Source organism: Hyla sarda, chromosome 13, assembly GCF_029499605.1.
Source record: "Hyla sarda isolate aHylSar1 chromosome 13, aHylSar1.hap1, whole genome shotgun sequence".
In the NCBI taxonomy this organism is placed as follows: Eukaryota; Metazoa; Chordata; class Amphibia; order Anura; family Hylidae; genus Hyla; species Hyla sarda.
In genome coordinates this window covers 42,014,646-42,035,339 of record NC_079201.1, presented here as the reverse complement: position 1 = coordinate 42,035,339, position 20,694 = coordinate 42,014,646, and the positions used below count along the sequence as shown (strand labels likewise).

Below are 20,694 nucleotides of genomic sequence, written 5' to 3'. Positions count from 1 at the left end.
TGATACCATGCAAATGCCGGGTATTGGCCCCAATACCGATACTAGTATTGGTATCGGGACATGCCTAAATTAAAGGGGTACTCTGGCCCTGAGACATCTTATCCCCTATTCAAAGGATAGGGGATAAGATGTCTCACCGTCACGCCCCCTCCCATAGACTTGCATAGCGGGGGCGGGGGGTGACGTCACACGGGGGCGGAGTCGTGACGTCACGATACTCCGGGCCTGTGGTCGCCACCCGGCTGTTTGTGAGCTGGCACCGCGGCATGCAGCTCAAACAGGTGGGTGGCGTATACAAGATTGCTGAGTCCCCAGCGGCAGGACCCCCGCGTTGAGACATCTTATCCCCTATCCTTTGGATAGGGGATAAGATGTCTCAGGGCTGGAGTACCCCTTTAAACGTTGAAAACATTTGGTACAATTTTCTGGAATTTGTTCAAGTATGATTAAACACAGAGAACTTATCTCCTTTTTGTGTGCAATAGAAAAATGCTGTGAGACACTATGTAGTAAAAAAAAAAAAAATTTATGTTTCATCTATGTTTGCAAATACGGGACCACGACATCTGTGAGGTGCATCCCACATATTGCAAATGGCAACTACAGGTTAAAAAGGTAAAATGCATATTGTGAACCACAATCAACCAGATCTTTAATTAAAAATCTTTTTTTAGTTTGAAAAGATTCAAATTCCTCGATCCTGGTGCTCTTAATCATATTGCAGCAAAGACAACAATTTTTCTTACAGGGGACGCAGCCCCTCTCTATCATCTCCCCACTGGCCTCAGAAAGAAAGTTATGCTAATACATTTTTCAAATTTCTGGCTCGCCTGAATGGGACATTAGGAGACATAGGAACTATCTGTTTTAATATAGGATCGGCCAAAATAATTGGCCAATTTTTCTTAATTTTATTGACTTCTATTGCACATTAAAATGGGCAATGAAAATGTATCTACATTTATTTTCCATATTTATATCCTCACTTAAACCTGCGTTTTTAACCGTATTTTTTGCCACCAAAAATCGGACTGTTTTTTAGTTTTCACCTTATTGTAGGCTGTAGATTACAACTTCTTTGGATACCCCTTATCTTGAAAACACTTCTTCAGTATCACAGACTGTAATTTAAAATCTGCATCACTAGTACAATTTTTCCTGATCCGGACATATTTGCCCATAGGGCACATTTCTTAACCAATCTGGGTAATGTGCACAGTCAAAACTCAAAAAACTATTAACATCTACTTGTTTTAAATATGTAAGGGTGATAATCAGGCCTTCCTCATTTTTTCATAAACAAAACAAGTTTTATTAAAGAAACTGAGTAAAAAAAATAAAAAATAATTAAACAAGGGGGCCAAAAGATGAACAAGGGGTCTGAATGGGGTACAGATCAAGCAAAAAAAAAAAAAAAAAAAAAAAAAAAAAAAGGATTATATCACACAGGTACATCCAAGGGACATGAACAATAAAATAAAGAATCCATCATGTAATGAGGTCAGAGGGTAAGGGACAACAGGTCCATCTAGACTTCCAGAGGGTTAAATTGGGAGAGATATCTCAACTCGAGTGGACCTCAACTACAGTTGACCCCAATAGCTAAAGCTGTATAAACAAAGTGTAACAGGGGAGCACACAATAAAAAACTAAAACAGGGAAACAGCAGACATGAAGACACCAAAGGAAAGGAGAGAAGAAAGAAGGGGGGGGGGGAGGGAGGATAGCAGCAGTGTAGCTAGGAGAGAGGAATAAATAGTAGGCATGGAAGGAGCACATCAAGGAGACCAGGAGAGAGCATGGTATTCAGCAGAGTCGGTGAATTGCGACCATGGCAACCACCCGACAAGAGAACGTTCAGAGTTGCCAGAGGAGTCTGCCACACATTCCTCCATACTATGAATAAAGTGCACCTCTCTGAACCAGTCCATGACCGTCGGGGGGAGTACTGACTTCCATCGTCTAAGGATCACTCCCGAGACCACCCAATCCAATAGGCCGGGGAGGAGGAAAGAGCTCCACGGAGGAGGAGGGAATAGAGCTCTGAGATCAGACAGTCAGACTGGGGATGAGGCTATGCAAAGACTCTCAAAGGGAAAGGGGTCCCTATCAAGGGCCAAAGACTGTTTCCAAGTCGGACAATTGAGTATATTGCCAAGATTGTGGCCCCGTCTGAGTCAATCCACCCAGTATCTCAGAGACAGGCTTGAGGGCAGGGGAGTGGAGGAACTGAGAGAACACAAAAGTCACCCCCCTAAAAAGGAAAAGGAAAGTCATCCCGGAGAAAAGTCAGGGTTGTCACGGATCGGAGTGAGGGGCCCACCCAATCCCAGAAGTTACGTTTTAAGACGATAGCGGTGACAAACTCCTAACACTATCCTAGCACCCCAGGGCAGACTCAGGCAGTGCGCAGCTGTCCAGTAAGAGGGCCTGATCCAGGGAAGGGCTGTAAGGGAGAGCAGAGATATAAGATTCTCGAGGCGGACCCACAGCTTAGACTGGGAGTGGTGGAACCAATCCAATATCTTGGAGGATACAGCTGCAAGATAGTAGAGATAGGGATCCGGCATTGCCAGACCACCATCCCTTTTGGGCCGAATGAGAGTCAAGCGTGCGAGCCAATGCCCCGAGGATCCCCAGACATATTTAGTAAACAGCCTGCACAATGTCTGAAAGAAAGACCTGGGGAGATAGACAGGGAGAGTCGGGAAAAGATAGAGTAAGCGAGGCAGCAAGTTCATTTTCAGGATATTTATGCGCCCTATCCAGGAGAAGTCCCTGCGGTCCCATTTCTGGAGGTCAGAGCGGAAGGTGGAGAGGAGGGCAAAGTTCAGGTCAAAGGTGGGGGAAAGGTCGTTCGGCACCTGTATGCCCAAGTACTTAAAGGAGGATGACGCCCACTGAAAAGAGAACTGTCTACGGCGCAGGGAAACCCCCAAGGACCCCAGGGAGACGTCTAAAGTGACACTTTTGGTGAGGTTAAGCTTATAATTACTGAATGCGCTATATTCCCTATACATTTACCCTCCTTGGGGATAACAGTGATGGTGGCCTGTAGAAAGGAGGGGGGGGGGGGAAGAGCGAATCAGCAGCAACTGCATTAGAGGCTCGCAAAAGGCACGGGGACAGTTCCGTAGCTAAAGACTTATAAAATTTAGAGATATAGCCATCAGGGCCAGGCGATTTACCTGAGGGCAGAGAGGAGAGTACATTAGACAATTCCTCCATTGTAAAGGGTGATTCCAGGGCCTGTAGGGCAAGGGGAGAGAGATGTGGCAAAGCTGTCTCGTGCAGATAGGCTAAGAGGTCCTCGGGCGCTCCCCCTTCCCCGGGGTCAAAAGAGGAGAGGGCATAAAGGCCGGAGTAATAGGTTCGAAAGCTATCCAATATGTAAGATGAACCAACTCACCCCCTGCAGACTTAATAGAAGGGACATGCAAGGAAGCTCTCCTATCTCGAAGGGCCCTCGCTAGCAACCTACCCGCTCTGTTACCCCACTCATAATGTACCCCTGAGCAGATCTGGCAATCTCTATTGTATTTTTTGTCAATCAAAACCTGAACCTCCCTGCGTACCGTCAAGAGATCTCTAAGGATTGCCTCAGGCAAAGTCGATTTATGAAAAGTCTCCAAGGAGTGCAAACGATGAGGCAAAAACTGGAGTTTGTGAGCTGCCGCCCTCTTAAAGGAGTTCTCTAAGCTAAAACTTTTAACCCCCGCTGTGCCTGGGCTGTAAAACTATACATAATAAACTTTCACTTACCTGCCTACGATCTCCCGTTGTTCCGATATCGCCATCCCATTCTCTGGTCTCTTCCACTTCCTGCGGGTCGGTGACTTCACTCTGAGCTCAGCCTATCAGCGGCCGCCGCAATGTCCCGTCGCGGCCGCTGATATGCTGAGCTCAGAGTGAAGTCACCGACCCGCAGGAAAAGGAAGCTGACAGGGACCAGAGCACGGGCGGTGATATCGGAACAACGGGGGTTCGTAGGCAGGTAAGTGAAAGTTTATTATGTATAGTTTTACAGCCCGGGCACAGCGGGGGATAAAATATTTCAGTTAGAGAACTCCTTTAAGGCGAGCACCAAGCTTAATCAGCACACCACGAAGCACGCATTTCAGCACCTCCCACTGACATGATGTACGACAAAATAGTAAGTCAGAAAGGAGTGACTCATTGAGTTTCCAGACGAACTCTCCCTTTGTACCACTCGGGAGCGACAGCTCACAAAAGACCGGGGCATGGTCAGAAAACACCATAGACCTAATAGATGTTGAAAGTACGCTAGGAAGAAGACAGTGACTGGTAAAAACATAATCTATTCTCGTGTATACTTTGCGAGCATGGGAATAAAAGGTATAGTCACGTGTGTCAGGATGAGTCAGTCTCCAGGGCTAAGATAGTTGCAGAGAAAAGAGAAGGCGTTGAATCCTGTTCAGCTGTGAGAAGGATAGGGCCGAGGCTACTCAGGAGCTATCTAAGGAAGAAAACAAAGTCAGATTAAAGTCACCACACACCAGGAAAGGTCCCTGAGAGAACACTGTCAAAGACTCAAGAACATTCTGCAAGTCAGTTGGCCATGGTTAGGGGCATAGATATTGGCGATGGTGTACACCTTCCCCTGAATGGTACATTTAACAAACACATAGCGACCCTCCTCGTCCAGAAAAATATCTAGGACATGAACAGGCAGGGATTTTTTAAAGAGGATCGCTACGCCTTTCAACTTCTGGGATCAGAAGCTACTGTGGTACCAGATTTGGTAGTATCTGTTGCGGAGCACAGAGGCCTGATCCCTGAGAAGATGCGTCTCCTGTAAGCAAACTATAGAGGACCTTTGTTAATGCAAGGAGTAGAGGACCTTCGCCCTCTTCTCAGGTATATTAAAGCCCTGTACATTAAGGGACACAAGTTTAATCGAGGCCATGTAGCATAGGCCGTACACAGCACGATGTGGAAAAGAACTGAGGAAGGGAGCAAAAAGATTCTGTTAATGGGAGCTACACCGGTGAAGGGTAGGGGAAGGGATGGGGAGAGGGGAAAGATAGAGGACAAACAGGAGGGGAGGGGAGAAAGATGCACAAAAAGGGGGACACAAAACAAAGAAAAATAAAAACAGCAGAAGCAAAAACCACTCTGCAAAAGAACTAAACCAAATAGCACTAGGCTAAGTTACGGCAGGAGGAAATTCCTACATAAACCTTATTGGAGGCAGAAACCAGCACAAAAAAAGGGGGGGGGGGGAGAAAATTGAAGAGAGCACTATTACACAGAAAAGAAGAGTAGGACAACAAAAACAGCAGAAGAGGTGCCGCCGCCGGAAGCCGAGGGAAAGCTAAGAACAGAAAGGGCAAAGAAAAGCACAATGGGGGAGGGGGGGAAGAAGGCTGGGACAAGAGGGGTGCAATCGGGCAGAAGAAGAGAAAGGCACACTAAGAATTGGGCTCTAGGAAAGGAGAGGGAAGAAAGGGGGGGAGGGAGGGGGAGAAAGAAAAAGGGAGAGAGAAGGCATGACAAGGGGTAAGAGAATTGAGGGAGGAAAAAAAAGAAGTAACGGCACACCTATAAGGCACTGCAATGTCAGGAGCAAGAGGACTAGATATTAGGGACCCACAGGAACTAACAAGGGGAACAATAAAACCACTCCTCAGCCCTCTCCACACCCAGGGGACCACCATCAGCAAGGGGAGGGGAGGCACGGCCCCATCGGCAAGGGAGAGGGGAGGCACGGCCCCATCAGCAAGTCGCAGGAGGAGACAACAGCATGCCGAACCAACGAACAGCGTGACTCATGTGGGGCCCCGCCATCCCCCGTGGGTAGTAAGTAAAAGAGGTGAACCCACCCAACAGCACCATCCCCAGAGACCACATAGGTCACTAACAGGGGGAGGGGAGGTAGAACCATGGAGGCACAGTGCAGGGGCAGGGAGCAACATATTAGGCAAAAACAATAGACCACAGCATGATCAAGAGTTCTCAATGTTCCATAGAGCTGTGAGGGTCCTCTCCCGAACACGAGATACTTCGTCACCTGCGATGGGAGTCGAGGAGAATGGGGTTGAGGAGAATGGCGATCCTGAAGGAGAGGCCTCTGTCTGTTTGTAGGCAGCGGAGGAGGAGAGAACAGGTCAGCCACCCTCACTTCCCAGCCTGAGAGGGGAAGCGGGTCTAGTCCAAACATTTGCAGGAACCGAGGAAGGTAGTGAGCGTAGTGAGGCCGAGGTCCCATGGTGATGAGCATGTAGCGCAAAGGGGAATCCCCAGCGATAAATGATCTGTCGAGACTGGATAACGGCAAGCAGCGGCTTCAAGGACGTCCTCAGGTGCAGTGTGCGTCTGGACAAGTCAGGGAACAGCTGTAGTTTAGCGCCATCAAAGTCAATTTCTCGCAAAAGACGAGCCTTTTTCATAATGTCCTCTTTGAGGGAGTAGTAGTGTATTCGGTATATGACATCCCTCGGCCTGGCAGCGTCAGAACTGGGGGGGGTCTCAGAGCCCTTTGATATCTGTCAATTTCAATCGCCGATTGGGCTGCCCTCCCCAGGATGGAATTGCAGATATTGGTGAGAGTGGGCAGGAGGGCCTCCGCATGTGTGGCTTCAGGGAGACCCTAATCCGGATATTGTTCCTGCGATTACGGTTTTCTTGGTCTTTCATCTGGGAATGCCGGAGCTGTTGACGGGAGGCGTTCAGCGCCACCGTGGAGCGGAGGTCATCCACTGACTTTTGCATGGAAGAGCAGAAAGTCTCAAGGGAAGTCACTTTAGTGGAAAGCGAATCCACCTCTTGTTGCACCACTTGAATATCCTGACGCCAAGTAGAGCGTAAGTCCTCTGTGAGGGACGACAGGTCTTGTTTCCTAGGGAGGAAAGACAGCAGCGCCTGTAGCTCCGGGTGAGATTGCAGGATGATGACAGCATTAACATGGGGGAGAGGGATGCCCGGAGGGTTGTGCCTCAAGTCCTGATCAGGTCCTGGGGGACCAATAGAAGGCTGGGACGAGGGCGCCTGTGCCCTAGGTGCCAGGGCCTGGGTACCCTGGTTCGGAGGAGTCAGGTGCCATGGACTGTCTGCTGCCGAGCCCCAGGAGTTGGAGTTGGGGAGTGCGGATGGGGCAGCTCACAAAAGGGCCCGCTGAGGAGGTGGAGGGGCCTCCAGTGAGGGGTAGAGCAGGGGAGAGCCGGCCGGCTGGGTGATGCAGGCTGGAAGAAGGGGGGTTCGGCAGCCCACGGTGTCCCAGGGAAAGAGCCCTGGGGAGGGGCCGGGGAGAGAAGCGGAGCGGTGCCCAGGGGGTGGATCACATCCTCCCCCTCCATAGGTAAGTCTATGAGTAGCGGGGGGGGGTGGGCCGGGGTAGGAGATCGGGGCCTTGTCTCACCTCCCTGCAGTGCCTCCCGTGTCCCTGCTGTGGAGCTCCGTACAGATGGCAGCAGCCTGCACTCCGCGCATCTCACTGCTGGGGGCAGGGCTTAAGGCTGGGAGGAAGAAGCTGGGGAAGATGGTGCCGGCCTGGGGGAGTCCGGCTCCGGAGGCTCAGAAATCCCTGCCAGCGGGGTGAGGAAATTGGAGATGGGGACTCCGGGTGCCTAAGAGCATGTCTGGATCCCTTTTTCGCGCGGCGGTCACCATAGAAGCGGCAGGAAGTGTCCCGGTCTGCAGTCCAGCGGCGGAGCTCTCAGGAGATGCTTCTACCCAGCATGCATGGTAAGTCACGCCCCCGTCTTCCTATTTTATTCATTTCTAAATCCAAAAATTATATAGCCATATGGGAAAAGTGTAATGTGAACTGCAGCCCCATGTGTTGCGATTCAAAAAATTGACAAATTCTTCCGCTTCCAATGGAGTACCTGTCCAGATAAAAAATAAATCTATAAATCTCCTAAAAAATAAAATATGATGAGAAAATGTCTGAGACTGTGCCATGTACTTGGACTCGAATCAACCCATAAACTAATTTGCATAACTAGGGGCGAAACGAGTCACCATGGCACAGCCCCTAGTCTGTCTGTAAATGATACTATTGAAGGTAAAAATATTATGCTCTAATATAAATTTGATAGAATCCAATAAAAATGTAGACTGTTCTTTTAAATACGGGTCGCTTCTGAAAAAAATATTCTATACTATCTAGACCCAATTCTGTACTTCTGTTCGAACAAAGAGAACACACATCTAGGGTTAAAAAGGAAAATGATGATGGAAGGGATAGATTACTAAGATTTTGAATTAATTGTGTGGAATCCCTCAAATAAGAGGGTAACTGTAAAATATATAAAATATAAGGTTGGAGAAATAAATCAACATAGTGGGATAAATGAGCAGTCATGGATTAAATCCCTGAAATAATAGGGCGACCTGGGGGTTAAATAAATCCTTGTGTAGCTTGGGTAAATAATATAAAAATGGGGAGGGAATAATATTTAACATTTACAAATGTGTATTCTCTTATCGATAAAAGGGAATACACATTTTTAAATGTTAAACATTATTCCCTTCCCATTTTTTATTGTAATTTTGAAATTTTATATATATTTTTAGTTTATACTTTACGTATTTTGTAATTTCTGTATATGTATTTGCAAGGGTATACGCTTTGCGCATGAATATCCATGCGAGTGAGGAATAATCTGAATGACAATTATCGATATTATCTTAGATATCTAAGAAGTAACAGATGCTATGAAAGAGTTAACATCATCTAGTATATAAGATTCCATCTTACCATGTTTGTCATGCCTGATGAAATTGTGCAAGTGCGGTGAAATGCGTTGCATTCTCTTTTCAATAAATTCATTCAATCCACCTGACGTGCCTATCCCTGGTCAGTGCCGCTGACACCCACCTCTTCCTTGGAAGTCCTCATCTGCTACTGTCCTCATGTATATGGTAGTGGATCACATACTAATCTTAACCCCTTCCCTCTCGGGCCATTTTCGCACTTTAGTTTTTTCCTCCTCACCTTCTAAAAATCACAACACTTTCAATTTTCCACCTACAGACTCATATGAGGGCTTGTTTCTTGCGCCACCAATTTTTCTTTGTGATACCATTAAAAGAATTCACCACAAAAAACTGCCATTTTGTAAATTTTAGGGGCTTCTGATTCTACGCAATGCACTTTTCAGTGCAGATGACACCTTATCTTTATTCGGTATGTACATATGGGCGCAATGATACCTAATTGATATAGGTTTTATTTTATTTTACTACTTTACTTTACTGTACTACTACTTTACTAAAAAAAATTTAACTACTTGCACCAAAATTTGTAAGTTTAAAATTGTCATCCTCTGACCCCTATAACTTTTTTAATTTTTCCTTATACAGGGTGGTATGAGGGCTCATTTTTTGCACCATGATCTGAAGTTTTTATCGGTACCATTTTTATAAGACTTTTTGATCGCTTTTAATAAAAAAAAGTTTAGGGTGTAAAAAGTGATCAAAAATACTTAATTTGGACTTTGGAATTTTTTTTATGTGTACGCCATTGAACGTGCAGTTTAACATTATATTTTTATAGTTCGGACAATTACGCAATAGCACATATGTTTATTTATTTATTTATTTTTTTATATATATATTGTTTTTATGGGAAAATAGGGGTGATTCAAACTTTTATTAGGGAAGGGGTTAAATGAGATTGATAAAAAAAAAATGTTTACACTTCTTTTTTAGTTCCCATAGGGGACTATTACATGCAATACTTTGATTGCATACACTGAACAATGCTATGCCATAGCATTGATCGGTGTTATCTGTGCTCGATTGCTCAAGCCTGGATCTCAGGCTTGGAGCAATCAAGCGAAGATCGGACAACAGGAAGGAAGGTAAGTACCCTACCGCTGTCATCTCAGCTGTTACTGGTTAGCTCAGTGGGCTGTTCGGAACCACCAAGGTGAAATCGCAGTGTCCCGGACAGCCCACTGAGCTAACTGGCAACAGCAATCTCCTGTTTTAGACACCGCAATAAACTTTGATAGAAACCAGGACCCACCAGGTATGATGCGCGCTCACCTGCTAAGCGCATGTCATACCGCGGGAGCCCGCAGTGGATGTAAATATACATCCATTTGCAGGAAGGGGTTAAAGGACATATCCAACCATAAGTGGTTACAAAAACAACTTAAATAAGATATAATATATATATATATATATATATACACACAGTAGCAAAAGATAGTCGCAGCACTCCAAAAATGGTGAAAAAAATAAGGTGGCTTTATTCCATATAAAAAATACAAGAGCAACGTTTAGGCTGCCTGTGCAGCCTTTTTTAAACTTCATGCTTGAAAAAGGCTGCACAGGCAGCCAAAACGTTGCTCTTGTATTTTTGATATGGAATAAAGCCACCTTATTTTTTTTCACCATTTTTGGAGTGCTGCAACTATCTTTTGCTTCTGTATCTAGATTTGGGCCTTGACCGGGGCCAACTAGTTGCTTGCATCCACCTATTTTCTTGACTTTTACTTCTTTGGTTGTGCTGCTCCTCCAATATTTTTTTTATATATACATATATAGATTATATATATATATATATATATATATATATATATACACAGTACAGACCAAAAGTTTGGACACACTTTCTCATTCAAAGAGTTTTCTTTCTTTTCATGACTATGAAAATTGTAGATTCACACTGAAGGCATCAAAACTATGAATTAACACATGTGGAATCATAGACCTAACAAAAAAAACTGTGAAAAAACTGAATATATGTCATATTCTAGGTTCTTCAAAGTAGCCACCTTTTGCTTTGATTACTGCTTTGCACACTCTTGGCCTTCTCTTGACGAGCTTCAAGAGGTCGTCACCTGAAATGGTCTTCCAACAGTCTTGAAGGAGTTCCCAGAGATGCTAAGCACTGGTTGGCACTTTTGCCTTCATTGGGTTCAGGTCTGGTGACTGTGGAGGCCAGGTCATCTGGCGCAGCACCCTATCACTCTCCTTCTTGGTCAAATAGCCCTTACACAGCCTGGAGGTGTGTTTGGGGTCATTGCCCTGTTGAAAAATAAATGATGGTCCAACTATACGCAAACCGGATGGAATAGCATGAGCATGCCGCTGCAAGATGCTGTGGTAGCCATGTTGGTTCAGTATGCCTTCAATTTTGAATAAATCCCCAACAGTGTCACCAGCAAAGCCCCCCCACACCATCACACCACTCCATCCGTTCACCTTTTCTGCATCGCACAAAGACACAGTGGTTGGAACCAAAGATCTGAAATTTGGACTCATCAGACCAAAGCACAGATTTCCACTGGTCTATTGTCCATTCCTTGTGTTCTTTAGCCCAAACAAGTCTCTTCTGCTTGTTACCTGTCATTAGCAGTGGTTTCCTAGCAGATATTCTACCATGAAGGCCTGATTCACACAGTCTCCTCTTAACAGTTGTTCTAGAGATGTGTCTGCTGCTAGAACTCTGTGTGGCATTGACCTGGTCTCTAATCTTAGCTGCTGTTAACCTGCGATTTCTGAGGCTGGTGACTCAGATGAACTTATCCAGTTTTTTTGTAGCTCTTGATGGTTTTTGTGACTGCACTTGGGGACACTTTTCACCTAGAATATGACATTTTCAGTTGTTTCACACTTTTTTTTTGTTATGTCTATAATTCCACATGTGTTAATTCATAGTTTTGATGCCTTCAGTGTGAATCTACAATTTTCATAGTGATGAAAATAAAGAAAACTTTTTGAATGAGAAGGTGTGTCCAAACTTTTGGTCTGTACTGTATATATCTTATATATCTAAGCTCACCATGACTCCACAAAGCATCATAGCTCATTTGTTACACAATCAGACCCCAAAGCCCCCACATAAACAGCATTTGAAAAAACTAGGGCTTATTGCAGGGAGGGGCTGCTGAGAGAGTGAGCAGAGTGGGGGGTATTGCCCTCCAGCCAAATCAGGAACACTGAAACATGGCACACTGAAGATGTCAGCTCTCTGAGCTAAGGAGAAGGGAGAGCGAAGTGTCCTATGTTAAACACTAGTCATCAGTGTGATAAGATCTCCTGGACTTCCTGCCTGAAGAGAAACAGGGTATGTGCACAACAAAGATCACACTTCACATTGCAAAGTTATATAACTTTATCATATGCAGCTATATAGAGGTCATTTCATTTGGCTGGAGTTCTCCTTTAAGTAAAAGTCCTCTGTAGAAGGATGAGCTAGATTTAGAGGCACAAGCCTCTCAGGAAAGTAGGTGCATCTCTCACACTGTCTGTGCAGCAAACATTTATTCCATTTACAAGCTGGCATAAGTTATGTTTAGGCTAAGTTTCCAAGTGTTTATTTTTTTTCTTCAAGTGTTTTCTTTTGTAAACACGCCGACAAAAACATCCAAATGGCTGCACAGTGGATTTTTTTTTTTTAGCAAAATAGGGAATCGCTAAATGCAAAACCCACTTGGAGTATTTGTGCTCCTTGTAGTTTTCCAAAACTGCAGAATGTTGAGAATATGGCTTTTTTTTTTTTCACTGAAATCTTGGCGTTTTGCTCCCATAAAGAATAAAAATGCAATGTGGGTTTAAAAAATTGGTGGTGTTTCTTCTTTTTCTTTTTTTTACTTAATAGTATGAAAAAAAGGGGGTGCACATATGCAGATTGTGAAAATTTGCAAATGCATAGCACTGATTAGTATTATCGGCGATCCTCTTCTGTGGTCTGTTGGAAGGCAGACCAGAGAAGAAGACCCCAAGATGACGGCCATAGCAGGTGAGGGGACCTCCGTCTTACATCTTGGATGATCGGATCCCCGCGGCCGTGCCAATCATCCATTAAAATGCCCGCATTGCTAGAGATACCTTGATCAGTATAGATCATGGAATCTGAAGGGTTAGTGGCAGAGATCAGCGCAATCACTGATGTCTGCAATTACCGGCAGGTCCCTGGCTTCAGATAGCAGCCAGGACCTGCTATGCATTAAGCTTCGTGTACAGGACGTAAATGTAGCCAGCCCCCTGGTATCTACATTCCTCCATTCAGTAACTGTACCTTACTTTCTGGTTGAGCCCATTCTGAACTGCATTTTTCAGCAGTCTGTGCTTCTCCCAGTTCCCTACCTCCTGCCTCTCCCCCATCCCACAATAATGTCAGCCTGCTCTCTCTGTGCTGAGTAAACCCATCAGAGTTTGCAGGTAGACAGGGATTTATAGGTTGCTCTGTGCTACTGCTTTGATCAGTGTGCTCTCAGTCTCTGAGTGTCACATGAAAGTTGTGTGACAAAATTCCAGGGGAGGCTTAGTAATTGCCCACTGGCCCCTGTTTTGCTTATCACGCACAGGTAGGTTTAGTGCTAGGTCCCGTGCCATTTGAGAAACCTTGGCATTGGTGTGCGGGCTCTAGTATATCCTTATATATAAGGATATACTGGCGAATGTCTCAATTTTAACATCAGTGTTGAGGGATAACCAATGTCACGGTATACATCTACCACAGTAGTGCACCTAAATTCCTGTATTGTATTATTCTAATTGGTACACATCCACACCGTCTATCTGGTGTAGGATTCTATTGTGGCACTTGTAGTCTGCTGCAGGCATCCTCCATTGTATGCATTTTTATGCTGGGGATTGCCCCTAGCAACGGACTACAAGGGCAGGATCTGCTCCCCCAGTATAAATGCACAATCGCATTTGGGGTTGAGCATCTCCAGCCATTTGAGACCAAGTTTTTTGTTGAGGCTTAGTAAGCCAAGCCTCCTGCTGAGCTAGGAATCACATGATCCTCATCTCCTGCAGAAGGGGGAGTGGGACGGAGCGGATCACAAGCAGCAGAAAACAGAACACTTCAGGGGATGAGTCATAAGTGCAATCATGGAAACTGCTCATGATTGCTCATAACAGTATATGGCTGATATTAATAACTTTTAGTGATGGTGTATAATATGCAGTAATTTTTGACTTCTTAACCGGAATACCTTGATTCCCTTACCTTATCAGCAGCACAGATGGGGATCTGGCAAGAAAATGACTGCATAGAAGTGCTCTCCTGCCTGGTAAAACTTAGCACAGTTCGCCCAAAGGCAGAGTACTCAGACATCCAAGTATCTAGCTCATAATAGGAGATGGAGGTCCACTCCAGGAGGCTGCTATGCGGATGAGGTCCAAAGGTGGCAAGCTTCTTTTGGCAAAAGAAGTTGTCACACCCCCGGTTGAATGGGCTCTGACAAAGTCTGGAGGACCCAGAGACTGTGCTACATAAGCTTCCCTAATCGCCAACTTAATCCACCTACTGATGGTAGGCTTGGAAGCCTTACAACCTTGCCGGTTACTGGAAAATTGGATGAGGAGATTTAAATTCTTCCTGAAGTTACCACACCTATCCACATAGATTGGAGGCATCTCAAAACATCAAGAGTGTGCAGCTTTTGTTCTTCAAAAGAGGCAAGATGAGGAGCAAGAATCGGAAGAGAGACCACCTGATTCAGATTCCTGAATGAAGGCACCTACGTGCCCAACACAGAACGCTGGGGACTGCACAGAGATCGCAGGGGTTGCCAGCGGCGGGACCCCTGTGATCATACATGTTATCCCCTATCCTTTGGATAGGGGATAAGATGTATAAAGCCGGAATACCCCTTTAAGGCCGATGTAACTGCCAGAAGGAAGGTCAGCTTCCATGATGAATGCCTGAGCTCTGCCTCCTCCTAAGGTTCAAAGGGGTAACTGCTAACCCCTTAAAAATTTAGATTTCTGTTTTTCGGCACCTTTTAGGAACCTCTTAACCAGGGCCGGCCTTAGGGGTGTGCGAGCGGCCGCACAGGGTGCCATGGCAACAGGGGCGCCGGGCGTCCGATACAGCTCGCACCAAGTATATATAATTTGAATTGCCCGACGCCCGGGATTTAACCCTGCTTCGGGCAAGCAGTGCTAAATAACGATGTAATGAAGAAAACTGTGCCCTGTAGCGGAATGTGACCCTCCACACAGGGACACAGTTTTCTGCTTTGCAGGCCGCTCCCTCTCATTACATTCCCACTACCCTCCCTCAACTGTGTCCCTATGCGGAGGGTCACATTCCGCTTCAGGGCACAGTTTTCTTCATTACTCCGGAAGGCTTCACTTACCCCGCCCTCCTCCGCGTCTCCGGTTGGCTGGCCGGCCCCAGTCTGAAGAGGGATGTCGCGCATGTGACGTACCTTCGCAGACCCGCACAGGACGTCAGTGATGTCACTCGTCAGGCCGCCGCCGAAGAGAAGCGCAGCGCAGGTCAGGTAAAGTTGTCTACGTGTATGTGTGGGTGTCTGTCTGTGTATGTCTGGTTGTCTGTCTGTCTGTGTGTGTGTGTGCATGTGTGGGTGTCTGTCTGTCTGTGTGTGCGCATGTGTGGTTGCCTGTCTGTGTGTGTGTGTGTGGGGGGGGGGGGGGGTTGACTACAATGCTACCGAATTTGGGGAACCTGCTTCTTCCTAATGTGGGGCTATACTGCACCTAATGTGGGGAGCTATACTGCACCTAATGTGGGGCTATACTGCACCTAATGTGGGGAGCTATACTGCACCTAATGTGGGGAGCTATACTGCACCTAATGTGGGGAGCTATACTGCACCTAATGTGGGGAGCTATACTGCACCTAATGTGGGGAGCTATACTGCATCTAATGTGGGGAGCTATACTGTACCTAATGTAGGGAGCTATGCTGCACCTAATGAGGGGAGCTATGCTGCACCTAATGAGGGGAGCTATGCTGCACCTAATGAGGGGAGCTATACTGCACCTAATGTGGGGGAACTATACTGCCAACCTAATGTGGGGAACTATACTGCACCTAATGTGGGGAACTATACTGCACCTAATGTGGGGAACTATACTGCACCTAATGTGGGGAACTATACTGCCAACCTAATGTGGGGAACTATACTGCCAACCTAATGTGGGGAACTATACTGCACTTAATGTGGGGAACTATACTGCACTTAATGTGGGAGAACTATACTGCACCTAATGTGGGAGAACTGTACTGCACCTAATGTGGGGGAGCTATACTGCACCTAATGTGGGGGAGCTATACTGCACCTAATGTGGGGGAGTTAAACTGCACCTAATGTGGGGGAACTATACTGCACCTAATGTGGGGGAACTATACTGCACCTAATGTGGAGAACTATACTGCACCTAATATGGAGAGCTATACTGCACCTAATGTGGGGAGCTATACTGCACCTAATGTGGGGAACTATACTGCCAACCTAATGTGGAGAACTATGCTGCACCTAATGTTGGGAACTATACTGCACCTAATGTGGGGAGCTATACTGCATCTGATTAAGGGGGGCAGGGGACTGGTGAAGAGGGACATGGGACTGATTAAGGGGGTAGGGGAATGATTAAATATTTAAAAAAAAATATTTGTTACAAAGATTTGTTTACTCTTTGTGTATGTTTATGGGGTAATGGGGGGGGGGGCGCCACAAGGTTAGCTCGCACAGGGCGCTTGAACACCTAAGGCCGGCCCTGCTCTTAACAAGAGGGTCTTGAAAGATAGGCCTATAGAGACAAGCTGCGATGGCTGATACCTGAGAGTAAAAGGAGCAAAATCTTTATCTAAGCTGTCCTGCAAAAAACTGAAGGATAGCTGGGATAGGCAGATCTTCAGATGTCTAATTTCTGGAACACGAGGAAGAGAGGATCTTCATATTTCTAAAATATGCCCTTTTGGTCAATTTTGTTCTGGAATGCGACAGGTTTCTCAATCTCCAGGCTGTCAGGTTAAACCTGTGCAGATCTGAGTTTCCCACAATACTAGTGTCTGCTATGGGAAAAGCTTCCAAAATGGTCCTCAACTTGAATCTGAATGAGTTGAGTAAACCAGGATCTCTTTGACCAGAAGGTTGATCCTGTCCGATTTTTATTAATACCCTTGGAATCAAATAAAACAGAAGGAATACATAAGCCAGCCTGAATTTTCAGAGAACTGATGGAGAGTCTATCGCCAATGGGTTGTCTCACAGTATATAGGAAGCAAATTCTCTCTATTTTCCCATTAAACATCATTGTCATAAGATCCACCTTCAGAATACCCCATCTGTGAAGAATCTGTTGGAAAATTTCTGGGGACGATACAGGGACCATAGTAACATAGTTTGTAAGGTCGAAAAAAAGACAAGAGTCCATCGAGTTAAACCTAAGACCCTACTGTGTTGATCCAGAGGAAGGCAAAAAAACAAACAAACATAAGGTTGATGCCAACTGCCCCATGAAAGAGGAAAAATTCCTTCCCGACCCCAATATGGCAATCAGAATAAATTCCTGGATCAACGTTCTATCCCCATGAATCTACTATCCATAACCTGTAATATTATTACTCTCTAGAAAAACATCCAGGCCCCCCTTGAACTTGTTTAGGGAGTCAGATCTCACAACATCATGAGGCATAGAGTTCCATAATCTCACTGCTCTTACAGTAAACAATGTCTGTCTGTGATGATGGTGAAACCTTCTTTCCTCTAGACGTAGAGGTTGCCCCCTTGTCATACTGGCCTAGGTTTAAAAAGATCGCTTGAAAAGATCTCTGAATTGTCCATTCATATATTTGTACATTGTAATCAGATCGCCCCTAAGATGTCTTTTCTCTAAACTGAATAACCACAAGCTTGAAACCTGTCTTGGTACTGTAATCCTCCCATACCACTGATTATCTTTGTCGCCCTCCTCTGCACCCTCTCCAGTTCTGCCATGTCCTTTTTTTATATACAGGTGCCCAGAATTGGACACAATACTCCATATGTGGTCTGACTAGTGATTTATACAGCGGCAAAACTAAGGCACGTGACAAGGACATTGTTAGCCTTGGCAGCCGCTGCCTGGCACCGATTGCTAAAGCAGAGTTTACTGTCCACCAGTACCCCCAAGTCCAATTCTGTAGAAGTTTTACCTAATGTCTTGTTATTTAGCACATAATTGTACATTTAGTTTTTACGGCCCAAGTGCATAACCTTACATTTATCCACATTAAACTTAATTTGCCATGTCCATGACTAAGCCCCCAGCTTCCCCAGATCCCTCTTTAATATTATGTTATCATCCTCCCAGTCTTCCTGCATGTAGTAGACCCCAAAATAGTCTTCCATCACATTTAAAGGGTAGCTCCCACCATCCTTTTTTTCTGTCCCATCTATCCCTGACCCCTTTTCTGCCTTTATTTTTTTTTTATTATCTTAGAAATGCCATTTTGTCTGCCTGGTAGTGTGTTCACTACCAGGCATACTTCCCCAGCAGACACAACATCACTGATGCCTGCTGGGGGTGCCGACTTCCGCCCTTAGTTCACCTATAAAGGGTGCCTCCAGCTGTTTCACCACTACAACTCCCAGCTTTCCCTGACATCTATTGGCTGTCAGGGCATGCTGGGAGTTCTAGTGGTGAAACAGCTGGAGGCACCCTGTGGTGAAAACAGTATCTGAGTTACGGCCAAGTAACTCGCTCCCCCGAACGCCTCAACCCTATGATGCCAGAACAGCAAAAAAAAAAAAAAAAATACTAATCTGGAAACGACACCCCTCAAGGAATGTAACAAGATGTACAGTGAGCCTTAACTATAACGAAAAGTCGTCAACCACCACAGGCTCCCCAGAACCCAGCAACCCACTGCGCTCCCCCCACCCCAAAAAAGACTTACCCAAGTAGTAGAGTAGAGTGCAGGACTTCAGCGGTGGAGAGTGTATGCAAGGAGGCGGGGCCGGCGTGCGAGCCAATGCACTCCTCTGTATTCTCAGCGCTCGCTTCCGTCTGTCTGATTGACAGGCAGGGAGTGCAGCCTGAATGAATTCGGACCGATTGCCCGGCCGGCATTGGTCCGAAATTCAGGCGTGACGTCACGCCAGGCTGCAGCCAGCCACTAGGAGGGAGACCCCCTAGTGGCCGGTTTTAACATGTAAGATAAACTATTTTGATTTTTTTTTAAAATAATTAAACTATATTAGAGATATGTTGTAGTACATAAGTACTACAACATATAAAAAAAAAAAAAAAAAGTTGGTGACAGTGCCCATTTAAGGATCCACAAATGTGAAGTGTGGATAAGTGATGGTGGATCATTCCCATCTCTAAGGAGTGGTTGCATTCTCATGCTACTCCTGAGGTGTCCAAGTTCCCTCTACAGGAACGCCCAGGGGATGCGCTCCCCAGCTGTAATGTGCGTTTATCTGTGTTTTGGTATTTTCTGTTTTGGGGCCTGTTCAGACATGCAGTTTATTTATGATGAGTGTGTTAACCTCTCTCAATGGTAATGTGAGAGTTAATGTTTTCAGTACTTCAGCAGTGGGAGGGTATGGACTCTTCAGGTGCTGCTCTGCCCAGGTAATTTCACCTGTTATTCTGACCATGTATCTTTATGCACTTTTGTCTGTCTTAGCACATTTCCTGAATTTGACCATTATTATCTGTCCTATGTTTTTTATATCTGGATTTTAGCCTGCTTTGTTTAGTATCTTATTGGGTTTTAGTATTCTTGCATGGCATATATTTAGAGTTCCTTGTTTAGACCCGTATTTAGATTGTATTCTGTTTTACCTGAGTTATGTGAATCTTAGTCTGTGTTCACATTATGTCTTTGTATCAGTCCTGCTTGACCTTGTTGGATCCTGGATCTCCTAGGATAGAATCCTGTTCCGAGCTTTGTGCTAATCCATCTATCTAGGAGTATGTTGGAGTCGTTGCCCATGTTTCATGCATTTTTATTTATGCTTCCTCCTTGGCTGGTATCCATTCCACACTGTTCAGTGTGCCGCTAGCAAGCAGTCCATTTGGAGTAATTATTGCTGTCCATTCCTTTTATGGAGTGGGGTGTCTTTTTGTCCAGTGTGAACAGTGTTCTTAATATCCTGACCTATTTAGTGTTCTGACATTTAGGAAATCTTTTCATCCCCTGTATTTCCTGGTTTTGTCTGCTGCATATTCATATTATCATACATGCCGTTAAATAGGTACTCCGGGGAACTAAACCCATAGCTCATCCGCTCCCTCTCATTAACCTATTACATTGTCTAAATATCAATAATTAGCTATATAGAGCAGTTTCCCCTCTTTCAGTTGTCACTTGCAAGTAGTGAGGAAATACATCATACTGTTATCATCTGTGTCTCTGTCCAAACCCCTCACTGAAAACAGCCCCCCCCCATTCCTGAGACACTGCAATGATTCCTGAGAAATAAAAGGCAGACAGAAGGCCATCAGCTGGGTCCCCGCTATTGCATTCACAGGGTTGCCATTGGTGAACAGGGGAAGCCCCCTCCCCATCAATCCAATAGATGCAGTGATCAGTACTGATCAAAGCATTTATGGGGTTACTGCTGTCGAGAATGGAGCAATCATGGTCTCGGTAGGTGCAGCAGGACCCCAGCTGTGATTGATAGCCAGGTCCCGCCACCGGTCTCCTGCAGCGTATTGATAGAATGTATGCATATGTCCAGTTGCGCGGACATGTCAGCAATTAGGGTGTCCACATATGCCCTGAAAGGAGTTAATCTCCCCAACTGCACTGCCCTCAATGACATGACCAGTGCCACAGAACATGTAGGGGAGGTTATGCTAGTGTTATCAGGTCCTTACAGTTTAAATGTTGAGCATACGGCAGCCTAGGCATGCATTATCTATATTGCAATCACAATTGAACCACAATGATTGAGGATGGCGATAAAGCCTATACCAAAATTCTGCAATCACATGCTCTAGCGGCTGCAGCTCTGGCAG

At 45.5% G+C, this 20,694-nt stretch overlaps 1 protein-coding gene across 3 annotated transcripts in view; it reads right to left on the bottom strand.

Annotated features, from left to right (window-relative positions):
* The window catches only part of TMEM94 (transmembrane protein 94), a 413,777-nt gene that overhangs the window by 247,100 nt on the left and 145,983 nt on the right, over nt 1–20,694 (bottom strand). The window lies entirely within an intron of this gene.